We start from the raw sequence: 11269 nt of genomic DNA on the forward strand, positions 1-11269 counted from the left end.
TGCAGAGTCTCCACCTTTTAAAAATGAACTGAAGAATATCTCGTAGATTCAATGTGAACAAAAGTTCCCTCATGACCGTAATTAAGTGAGAACAAATGAATGAAAGAACAGAGCAACAAAGAGCCGAAACTGGAAACAGCTTCTCTACCGAGCAACAAAAAAAATGAAAAGAACTGCTGCATCTTTATTCATTAGAAGTGACGTGAATCTCTTCAGCACAATAACCTTTCATATTCATACCAAGAATCAAGCCAACCTGACTGCTCCACTCCCAGCCCCGCATAATCCCAGAACAATGAAGAAAATGATATTAATGCACCGAGAAACTGGAGGTCTGGAGCAGCCTATCAGCACCCACAGGCGAAGGGGCTCAGCTGTCATTTACATGCTAATGGTGTTAGTGGAGCCGATGAGAATGGGGCCGGGGCAGGGGGCCACGCTGTGTTGCTAGTTGAGGTTTTTTTAAGGGGCCGTGGTGCAGCACAGCAGATACAACTGCGCGGTGTGGAAAACCATCTGCTGGTCCTCATCTGGTCCAGCCAGCAGGTCCATTTACACACTGCTTAATCAGACGTGTCTGTTGGACACTCCTCCTCCTCCTCCTCCTCTTCTTCTTCTTCTTCTTCTCTGGCACACAAACACTGCCAAGTCCCCTTTCAAATTGCTTTTTTCCTGCTGCTGAGTTTGTGGCTTGGTAATTTTGTGTCTTTTTTTAAGTAATTTTGTGTCTTTTTTTGGTAATTTTGTGTCTTTTTTAATAATTTTGCGTCTTTTTTAAAAATAATTTTGTGTCTTTTTTGGTAATTCTGTGTCTTTTTTTGGTAATTTTGTGTCTTTTTAAAAATAACTTTGTGTCTTTTTTAGTAATTTTGTGTATCTTTTGGTCTCTACTGTAACCAGTATGATTAAATGGGTTAACCCATTTAATCCTACTGGTCACAATAGTGACTATAAAAATATTTCTTAGTTATAAGGCTCTATTCCTGCAGAATATGTCAAACAAAGCTGCCCTGAGCCAATGGATGTTCTCCTCCTCCCATCACATTAGAAATGTCGAAAAGTAAAAATGTTATGTCTGTTACAATAAAGTAACAATGTTGAGTTAGACCGATAACTGTTTTTTTGTGTTTGCTCTATGTGTTGTCCTCTCAGTATTCATATTGGTATAGTTGTATATTTGATAATGAAGGCCAACATTGCCACTAGAATATCATTCTAGTGGCAATGTTGGAGACTATCATATAACATAATTCTACATTTGTTAATAACTGGAAAGGGAAATATAATACTTTTTATGACTGCATTGGAGAAATATGTTAATGTAGTCTATAAATCAAATTTAAAAAATCAAAATTACTTACGAGGGGAAATTCAGTTAGTCTGGTAACTCTGTTAGAATGAGACATCCAGATGGATAAATGGTAGATACAACATCTTATCCCACGGGTCACTATTGTGACCGAACATAAAACACACTTTTTCACCTATTTTTCCATGAAAATCTTTTGGTTGATTATTTCAAAGGAGTACTAATGCCACATGATTTGGATATTTTCATGTCTGGGAAAATGTGGGATTAATTGGGTTAAATGCAGTTAGGAGAAGTCCGTTTTCACTGTCATGATTAGACTGAGCTTCATTGGTTGTGGACATTTATTTAGTTGAAATATTCAGCTTTTCGGTGTACTAGGCAGATAGATCACAATGTACTTATTTCTTTATGAACACGTGTTACTGAGAGCAAGATTCAAGGCTATAGACACATAAGCAACCTTTATTTTAACACCCACACTCTCGCTGTGCGGTGTAGGTGTCCTGTCCTCTATTTAGATGCAATTCAATGGTTGGTGTGGGTGTTTACTGCAACCGACTGCAACTCAAGCTACCCAGAGAAAAATAAGAAACGGCCAAGAATAGCCTCATTGAACTATGATTCAAGTATAACGCCAAACTGCTCTCACGTGTGGAGATACAGGCAGCAGCCGGTTAGCTAAAATTAGCAAGAAATGGTTCAGCACATAACCCCTGTAAAATGGCTAATTTTAATTTTTATGTTAGGGTTTGTGTGCAAATTAAACTTGCAAAATATTAACTTGTTAATTAGTGAGCATTAGAGGTGCTGAAAAAGGTTTTTTGTCGTTTGAACAGAGTCAGACTAGCAGTTTCTAGTCTTTTTGCTACGCTAAGCTAACCGGCTGCTGGATACGTATCGTAAAAGAGCCAGAGTGGAATCAGTTTTCTCATCTACTGTCACTTAATTAATTAATTCTTTCAAAGAACACACACTAAGTTATCCCTGGTCCATGATACTTCCAGTGTGTCTGGAGATTTAAATTACTGCTTGTTTTTTCTATTAAGGTGTACTAGTGCAGTGCCCGTAGGAAGTATGCATTCATACATTACATGCAGAACACTACAACGTCTGCAACTCCATAAAACACTTACTTTTCATAACCACACCATCCTGCACATACACATTGAACATTGATATTCGCTGGAAACTATTTGAATATTATTGGAAAATTGAACCTTGTAGCCACTTTAAAACTCCTAAAGATAGGTAGGCTAAATAGACTTACAGATGAGATGAGTCAGGGTGGAAATCCAGAGTGAATTGTGTTACTGACCAGGTGTAGGCCTATCACACATTGGGGCGGAGCTCCCCTAAAAGGGGGCGGAGCTCCCCTAAAAGGCGTCCGATCAGAAACAGTGCAATGCTGCAACATGTAAAAAAATGATGATATTTTGAAAAATGAATTCAAAAATCCTCAAAATTGAGGATGCACACCTTCGTTTCATGCTCAAGCCACATACGAAATGTGAGGTCAGTCTGACTAACGGTCAGAGAGATATGAACTAGACACTCATCCACACACACACACACACACACACACACACACACACACACACACAGACAGACAGACACTTCTTGCTTTTATAGATAGATAATTCACCCTTCACTAAGCCCCTTTCTTAAATGGCCACTGTTCAATGCTATGGAGATAACAGAAAGTTGCAGGAGGCTTATCGAACTTTCAGAACAAGGTAAAATGCCGTAATGGTGTGCATATATGGAACCTGCAAGTCTGACAGAAGAATAGCAGATACCTTATAACTGGATAGTTGAATATTCAGGTCCAGCCCTAGAAATTATCCATTATCCACATTACTTTGTAACATCTCTCACTGACATTGTTGAAATACATATTGAAATGCCCAGCCTTAGCAAAGGATCACTTGCTCAAAAAAGTATGGACAGTTCATGATTAGTTCACTGAAAGAAAGAAATGAAATAAAATAATCAATTGTCTACAGCCAGGGTGAATAAATGGGTTGGTGTGTGTACTGTATCGGTAGCCATCCGGAGAAAAACAAAGAAAAGCTGAATTAATAGCTTCCTGCAGGAGGTGATAGAGAACACCGATCACCTGTGAAACAACAAATGATTGCCCCGTGGTTAGACGGAAATTCACTCACTCTGACATTTAAGAAACCCTGAATAAGGGAAATATAAAGAACCTGGAAAAGTTTCTAAAACTTTTATTATTTCCTTTCATACTTGAGCCAAAGGAGGACGGATTTTTGAGGACAACATTTACCTTCAAGACCTCTACACACTTTAATGGATCCACAAAGCTCATCCTGGGGCGTTGTAATGGCTAAGATGTCATTGTGCAATAATTCCCCCGAAACCAATGTTTTTTATGGTTGACAGGCAGCAGGCATTTAGATTTAGAAAGCTTACGTCCTATATTTTTTCAGTCATATCTGCTAGAAGCAATCTGGTCCAGTGCTGGCCTAGTTCTGTCCCTCTATTTTGAGCAACCCTTTAGAAAGTATTAAACAGAGGAGAACAATACAATTTTTTGAGCAGCAGCAGCAGCATTATAACATACTCTTGCAGATGAGGTTCACATCTGTCCAAAGTCTAGTGGGAGAGGACCGGAGAGACATCAATCATGTGAATGTAGACTGCGATACTAATCAACCCTCGACGGGTGCAGACAAAGAGGGCAGATAGAGTTTTATGTTCCAGACTCTTAATGTCACACGTGTAATGCCTCTGTAATGCCATCATTTCCTGAATATAGAGTTTTGTGCGTGCACAAGGGTTGATTTGTCGTGATTTGAAACCGGTTTGTGTGTACTCAGAGTTCAAGTGATTGTAAGCCCCAGTCGAACACTCAGACCACCTGATTTTGATTACATTTTCGAGTAGTTTTAGCAATGCTTACCTTTGGATTGGGGACATGGTGTCTCCACAGGTGCTGTGTTTTATTTCAGTGCTGTGTGAAGATGAAAAGAAGGAAAATGACCCTTTTCATCATGTATGTTCAGTATCTAAAGGGGCTCCGTAAGAACGCGTGGCTTTGATGTGCAACACAATTTCGACAACACACTCCTTTCAAAATAAATCACGTCCTCTCATGTTCAGATAAAACAGAAGTGAAACAGGTAGGCATGTTAATCTTGTTTTCCTCCAAACCTTAGATGAATCTGCACACCCCTAATGATGCTAGTTAATGTTCCCTTCATGCAGTGTCTGGAAAATCAAAAGCTCAAAAAGAATGAAACTTATAGCGGAAAAGATTTAAGAAACAGAAAAAGGCGGCCATATTGACTTCACTGGCTTTCAAGTTGAAAGCCAGCGTAGGCATCCCCGACATCCTCTGACTCTTTGATGTGATTAAGATGGATTCAGGCTTTCCCTCAATGCATAAAACCACACAATTGCTCTGCTAATGGCCACTATCAAAACCCTGAACACTGCAGAACAGCGAGAAGACAGCCGATAAATATTGTGTAAATGTGAAATAAGAGAGAATTTAGGCTCATTGATTGAAAAAAATGGAGTGCAGAAGGTGTTGCAAATTTTATGTGCAAATGTGATCATTCATCCAGCACTTTCTCCAACTACAGAATCATCATTTAATGCAGACTAATCCGCAGCAACAAAGCCAACTAATCACATTACGGTACACCACTGTGAGTCATTCTGCCATCACACACACAAAAAAGCACTCACAGGCTCTTCAGCAGAAGTAGTGAAAGGATGAATCACCAAGTAGCTTTAAGCAACAAAAAGGGAATACTTTCAAACACAGCCCTGTCTATCCATACTGGAACTTGAAGCTGTTGTCTGGAGTTTGCAGGGAGAGAGTCACGCTCTGTGTGTAAAAGGAAAAAGTGCTCTAAATCCATTTCAAAGACCAGGGCAGACAGTGACGGAAAAAAGTAATGAATATTTTACAGGCAGGGAGTGCGAAGCTGCACTCCAGGTGACACTCTGGCGTTTATAGAGCTTATCAGAAACCCATCAGCCATCGAGCACGGCCAAGGCAAAGCCATGTGTCTGATTGTTTATCAGCTGCCTCTTGGTGGTCCCCTATTATCTGCACACCTTCTGCATCAGGCCAATCACAGGCACATTATGCTGTAAATTGGACGTATAAATGACCCTTTTGATGGAGTGCTGCTGTTGAAGTTTGACTCTGAGTCCCTCTGATTAGAGACGGGCTATATGAGGAAACTGTATGTCTGCAGTATAGTGCTGCTGCCCTGTAGGGAGCTGATATGGATTTTCACGAGCTGCACTGTCAAATTATAAATGATGTTAACCCCTTCATTTCCGGTTTCCCCCCTTTAACTTTCCTATAAGTGGCTTTGAAGTTGGAAAAGGGATCTCATTCGACTCCCTCTGACAGGATCACATACATTTATTCTGTGTCAGCTGGCTTCCACTCTCCTTTAAGCTATGAAATAATGTTCATGGAGATGTTGTACATCATTTTATATTCATGCTCCATCTGTGATTATAATTCAAAATTAAGTTATATGCATTTAAACACAGAATATGTATATTCCTGGTGATAGCAGCCCCCCAGTTAAAAACAACTAAAGGCAGAGAAATGCCCCCATTAACGTCAGTTTCTCTTGGTTCAGATTCCCTCACACTACAAAAAAGGTGTGTCTAAAAACAAGATAAAAACACTAAATCTGAGGGAAATGATCCTGCTTCATGGACAGATAATTTCACTTGACAAGATTGCTTAAATTAAGATTTTTAAATCTAAAATAATAAGCATGTTGAACGCTTAAATTAAGAAGAAATTAACTCTAAAAACATGATAAATTAGGAGGAGTTTGTTAAAGTATGCGGCGTGGAAATGGCAAAAATTCCATATTCGATCCAAGATGGCCGACTTCCTGTACGTTTTAGGGTATGGCTTCTTGAGACTTTTTGGTGCGTCTTCCCATGATACACGTATGTACCAAATGTCGTGTCACTACGACAAATCTGTGTGAGGGGCTGAATTCTAGGGGGCGCTAGTAGGTCATTTTGCCACACCCATTTCTGAAACCAATGGAATACGTACATTTTTGACACAATTGAATTTTGTTCCGAGTTTGGTGAGTTTTGGAATATGATAAAGCCCTCAAAAACGCGTTTCATTTGCCGTTATAATAAACGGACCAATTACAATAGGGTCATCGCACTGTTTGTGCCCGGTCCCTAATTATCTGACATTTCTTAATCTTTTTTTTTTATCTTGGTAAGAAACAAATCATATGCAGTGCACTCTGCTCGGGACAGTTCATCGCTGCTTGCAGCTTTAATTTATCTTGTTTTAAGACGAAAGCAGTTTCACGTTACAAATCAGTCTTTTTTGACACTGTTTGGCAAGCACAGGCTGTCCTGATAACTTAAGATCCAGATGTTTGATGACTTAAATCCTTTATCTGGTCGAAATATAGTTTATGTTATAGTATTGCTGTTGTTAAATGTGGACTTGATTTAATCATGGAATTACTTTGTTTTTCTGATTTTTAATTTGGGAGACATTCCAGAAAACTTTTCTTCAAGAACTCAAGGTAACAAAGGGAAAGTAACTGATATATAATCAGGTATTTAAGTCCCACATTAGGCCCTGAGACATTAAGGGATTAAGCCACATAAGAAGAGATGAGTCTATGAAGACATACAAGCATAAATGGTAAGCATTTGTAATAAGGCATTTTGTGATTATCAAACTGCCTGCATCTCTTCCATCTACCTGCATTACATGAAATTAATGACACATTCTCCATTAGAGCAAATGGTTTTCGATGATTCAGCCTAATGCTTCTACGCGTTTACCCAGGTGAGCCACTGTTGGTGCTCCATGTTTTCATTTTATCACTTAAAATCTCCTCTGAGTGTTCAGGTTTTTTGTTCGTCTAATAACCGGCCTCTAGAGAGAAAAGTGCAATTGTATGAAATTAAAAGGAAACCTCCCGAGGAAGGTAATGTGTTTGTACGCACATGAAAAGCAAAAATAAAGTGGAGCTGACAACATCTCTTTACAGCTTGTGTGACTCGTGCTGTGCCAACCGCACTTGTGAATCAGTCCTTGAACAAGGGCGTTTTTTGATTTGGTCTGTATCTTCCTGTGTGTGTGTGTATATGTGTGTGTGTGTGTGTGTGTAAGAGAGTTTGTGAGCTCTCCACAGCTCAAGGTGCCTGCCAATAGAATGACTTTGCTGCGAGGGATTAACAGTAACAGCGATCTATCTCTTCATGAAATCTGTGTGTAGCTCTTGAAAAAATTATTTGAAAATGTTGAACTACACGCAACCCTGTGTGCCTGCACGCACACACACACACACACTCACGCAAGTCCGTCCAAAGACTTTACATGTGCTTGCATCATCATCCTTTTTAATTGAGCTTCCTCTGCCTGTCGCTGCTCTCCCTCCGTGCACTCCCACTTTCTTCTCTTCTCCCACTCTGTGTTGTCATGCAGGCTCTCCAGCAGCACACTCCTCCTCTTCGTCACCTAGCAGAATAATGAATGTACATTTGTAAAAAAAAAAAAAAAAAAAAAAAATGAAAGAAAAAAACCCTGATTAACATTTCAACAGGGCCTTGGTTTTCTCTTTGCACTAGCGGAGAACAAATAATCAATAGACACAATGAAGCGGGAAAAGAGAAGCATGCAGAAATCAATCTGGGCTTGAAGTCAAGGTGAGAAAGGCACTTGCATGGTCCCTCATAAAATCAGCTGCTAGACAAAGACTGTCTGGTGCAGGGACCCAGAGGACATGGCAGGACTGTGTCGCTATCGCTGCTGTGGCTCAATAACAGCAAGCATCAGGGGAGGGTCAGGGGAGGCAGGGCCTGACCCCAACCTGTGTCGTATTCTTGCACCATCGTTGGATGCAATACTGAACAGGGCTCTGCTGTCGCGGTTGGCAGGTTGAAATTGGCCTGGAAAAAATGCCTGTAAAACCTCTGGGCGATTTTAAAATAATCCCCTAAAACCTGAAGTTTTCCTAGAAATTCAACAGAAGTGTCAACGCTTCTACTAAATAATAGATTTTTCAGCCTCTGTATCAGATAGAAATTAAATTCAAAAAGTATTTGAGAGCTTCTGAGCTCCCTCCGCTATAGTCGTCTTCCGCCATGATTTCAAAGTCCCATGTTGCATTGCGACACTCCCACATGGATTCTCATTTTGTCTCTTTTTGTGTCTTTTTTTTTTGTTGTCATTTTGTGTCTTTTTTAGTCATTTTGTGTCTTTTTGTAGTCATGTTGTGTCTTTTTTTGGTCATGTTTTGTCTTTCTGTGTCTTTTTTTGTCATTTTGCGTCTTTTTTTGGTGATGATTTCAAAGTTCTGGAAAAGTCCCGTGTTGCATTGCGACACTCCCACATGTATTCTCATTTTGTGTCTTTTTGTGCCTTTTTTTTTGTCATTTTGTCTCTTTTAGTGTCCTTTTTTAGTCATTTTGTGTCTTTTTTGGTCATTTTGTGTCTTTTTTTAGTCATGTTGTGTCTTTTTGCGTCTTTTTTGGTGATGATTTCAAAGTTCTGGAAAAGTCCCATGTTGCATTGCGACACTCCCACATGTATTCTGATGCATTTCATTGGCCAAGAGACCGAAAATAGGTGGAAAAAACTACAAATACGACAAAACAACGTATCCGCTTTCCCGGCTTTAATGGTAGAATAACACAACATCGCTCCCGGTTTTAATGGTTTTTAATGGTAGAAATTTGGTAATGCTTTCCCGGCTTAAATGGGTTAATACGTAAAAAAGCAGCAAACAAAAAATGTGCACCACAAAATAATAAGTAGTAATAAAAGATAAAGATAAAGATAAATTAATTTAACAGACGACATCACATCACCCTGATTTTAGCTTCTTTCCTCTGGCTCCCTGTTTGTTTTAGGATTGATTTTAAGATTTTACTGATCACTTTTAAAGCTGTTTTAGGTCTGGCTCCTAGAAATTTAACAGAATTACTAACTACATACGAACCGACCTGCGTCCTCAGATCCTCGGGTCCTTCTGATTGTTCCAAAGTCAAAACTGAAAACCAAAGGTGAGCGAGCTTTCTCCACCAGAGACCCTGGAGACTCTGGAACGAGCTGCCCGAGGAGATAAGGCACTCACTTCTTAAAACCCACTTTTATGGAATTGCTTTTATGTAATGCTTTCTATCTCACCACTCCTCTTTACTTCTTCACTTTTTACTTTTTTACTCCTCTAACCTTTTATTTTCTGTGTCTCTGAGAATGTCTTGTGATTGTTCCTGCTCTGCCTCTTATTGTTTTTCTTTCAATGTAATAATTGTTTTCAGCCTTGTGGCATCATTCTCTCTGTAATTAACTGCTCTCTGTCGAAGCACTTTGTAAACTGCTGCTTTTAAAAGGTGCTAAATAAATAATAGTTATTATCATTATCATTATTATATTAGTAAGCTTGCTATGTCTTGTGTTGTTGCACTTGCTTGCGTGTGTAAGCAAAGTTGTCGACTGGTTAATTACTGAACATAAGTAATGCAGTTATAAAAAATGCATGAAAACAGCTGTTCATGTTACGACAGCAGTGTAAAAGTGAGTTGCACTCTAAAAAACAACACTTTTTGATACTTACACATAGCTTTGCTGCTACTTCTTACATTTATACTGTGAACTTTTATTCTCGTATTGTTTATGTTAGTATCAGTAAATGTCTTCTTCTACTGTGCACTTTATTTATTGTCTCCTTTAGTGTTAGGATAGGTTTGTCTCTATTTGTGACTGTTTACTTTGGTGTTGGAAATGTCTTGTCTTGTCCAAGGTTATTACAGTTAACGAAAACTAACGATATAACAAAAACTAGAATTTAAAAAACATTTTAGTTAACTGAAATAAAAAATAAAAACGAGAGTTTAAAAAAAACTAACTGAAATTGTATTTTGTGGTTACAAAACTAACTAAAACTAACTCACATTATAGTGAAAATGTCCTTCGTTTTCATCTTTGTCAACTTTTTTCATACGTAAACCTTTTTGGTTGATATGAAATCTATTTCATCTATCTGGTTTTATGACTTAATAACCTTATTGGAGCTGGGATGGATCAGACAAAGGAAATAAAGGAAACATTTATTGTGACCTTATTGAATCTGGCACCCAACAAATACCCCATTACAAAACAACTAACACTAAAACTAATAAAAACTAAACTGAAACTAAGCATTTTCCCCAAAATAAAAACTAATTAAAACTAGTAAACTCACTCTAAAAACTAACTAAAACTAACGGAATCTGAAAACAAAAAATCACATGAAATTAAAACTAAAACTAATGAAAAATCCAAAACTATTATAACCTTGGTCTTGTCTTCACCGTGGGATAGTCAGAAACATAATTTTGATTCCTTTGTATGTCTGGTACATGTGAAAAATTGACAACAAAGTTGACTGTGACTTTGACTAATTCTACAAAATGTTGCAGAATCCAAACCACATGCACAGGCACATCCGATCTGCAGGATCTTTTGAGGTTTTTAAATCCTCCTTAAAAACACACTTTTTCTCCCTGGCTTTTAATCAAGTTTAAGTGGACATCTTGCAAAAACAAACTTTTATTAAATTTTTAATTTTTTTAAATTTATTTTAGTATATTTTTATTTATTTTATTCAATTGTTGTACTGTGTTTATGTATTTTAGTTTTTACCGTATTTCCTGCAACTGTGATATCAGTACAGCACTTTGGTCAACCCCGGTTGTTTAAAATGTGCTCTATAAATAAAGTTTGACTTGACTTGACTTGACTTTAAATCAACCTGGTCTCACAGGAATCCGTGAAATAGCCACGGATTCGCTTAACTCAAAATCTGTGGAATAGCCACAGAATCACTCAAATTTCCGTGAAACTGACACGGATTTCAATGCAAGTTAATAACAGTCATATCCCGTGGCTATTCCAACATACAAAGTGATTATGTACATTCACTGTGT

This window comes from Centropristis striata, chromosome 10 (assembly GCF_030273125.1).
Source record: "Centropristis striata isolate RG_2023a ecotype Rhode Island chromosome 10, C.striata_1.0, whole genome shotgun sequence".
In the NCBI taxonomy this organism is placed as follows: domain Eukaryota; kingdom Metazoa; phylum Chordata; class Actinopteri; order Perciformes; family Serranidae; genus Centropristis; species Centropristis striata.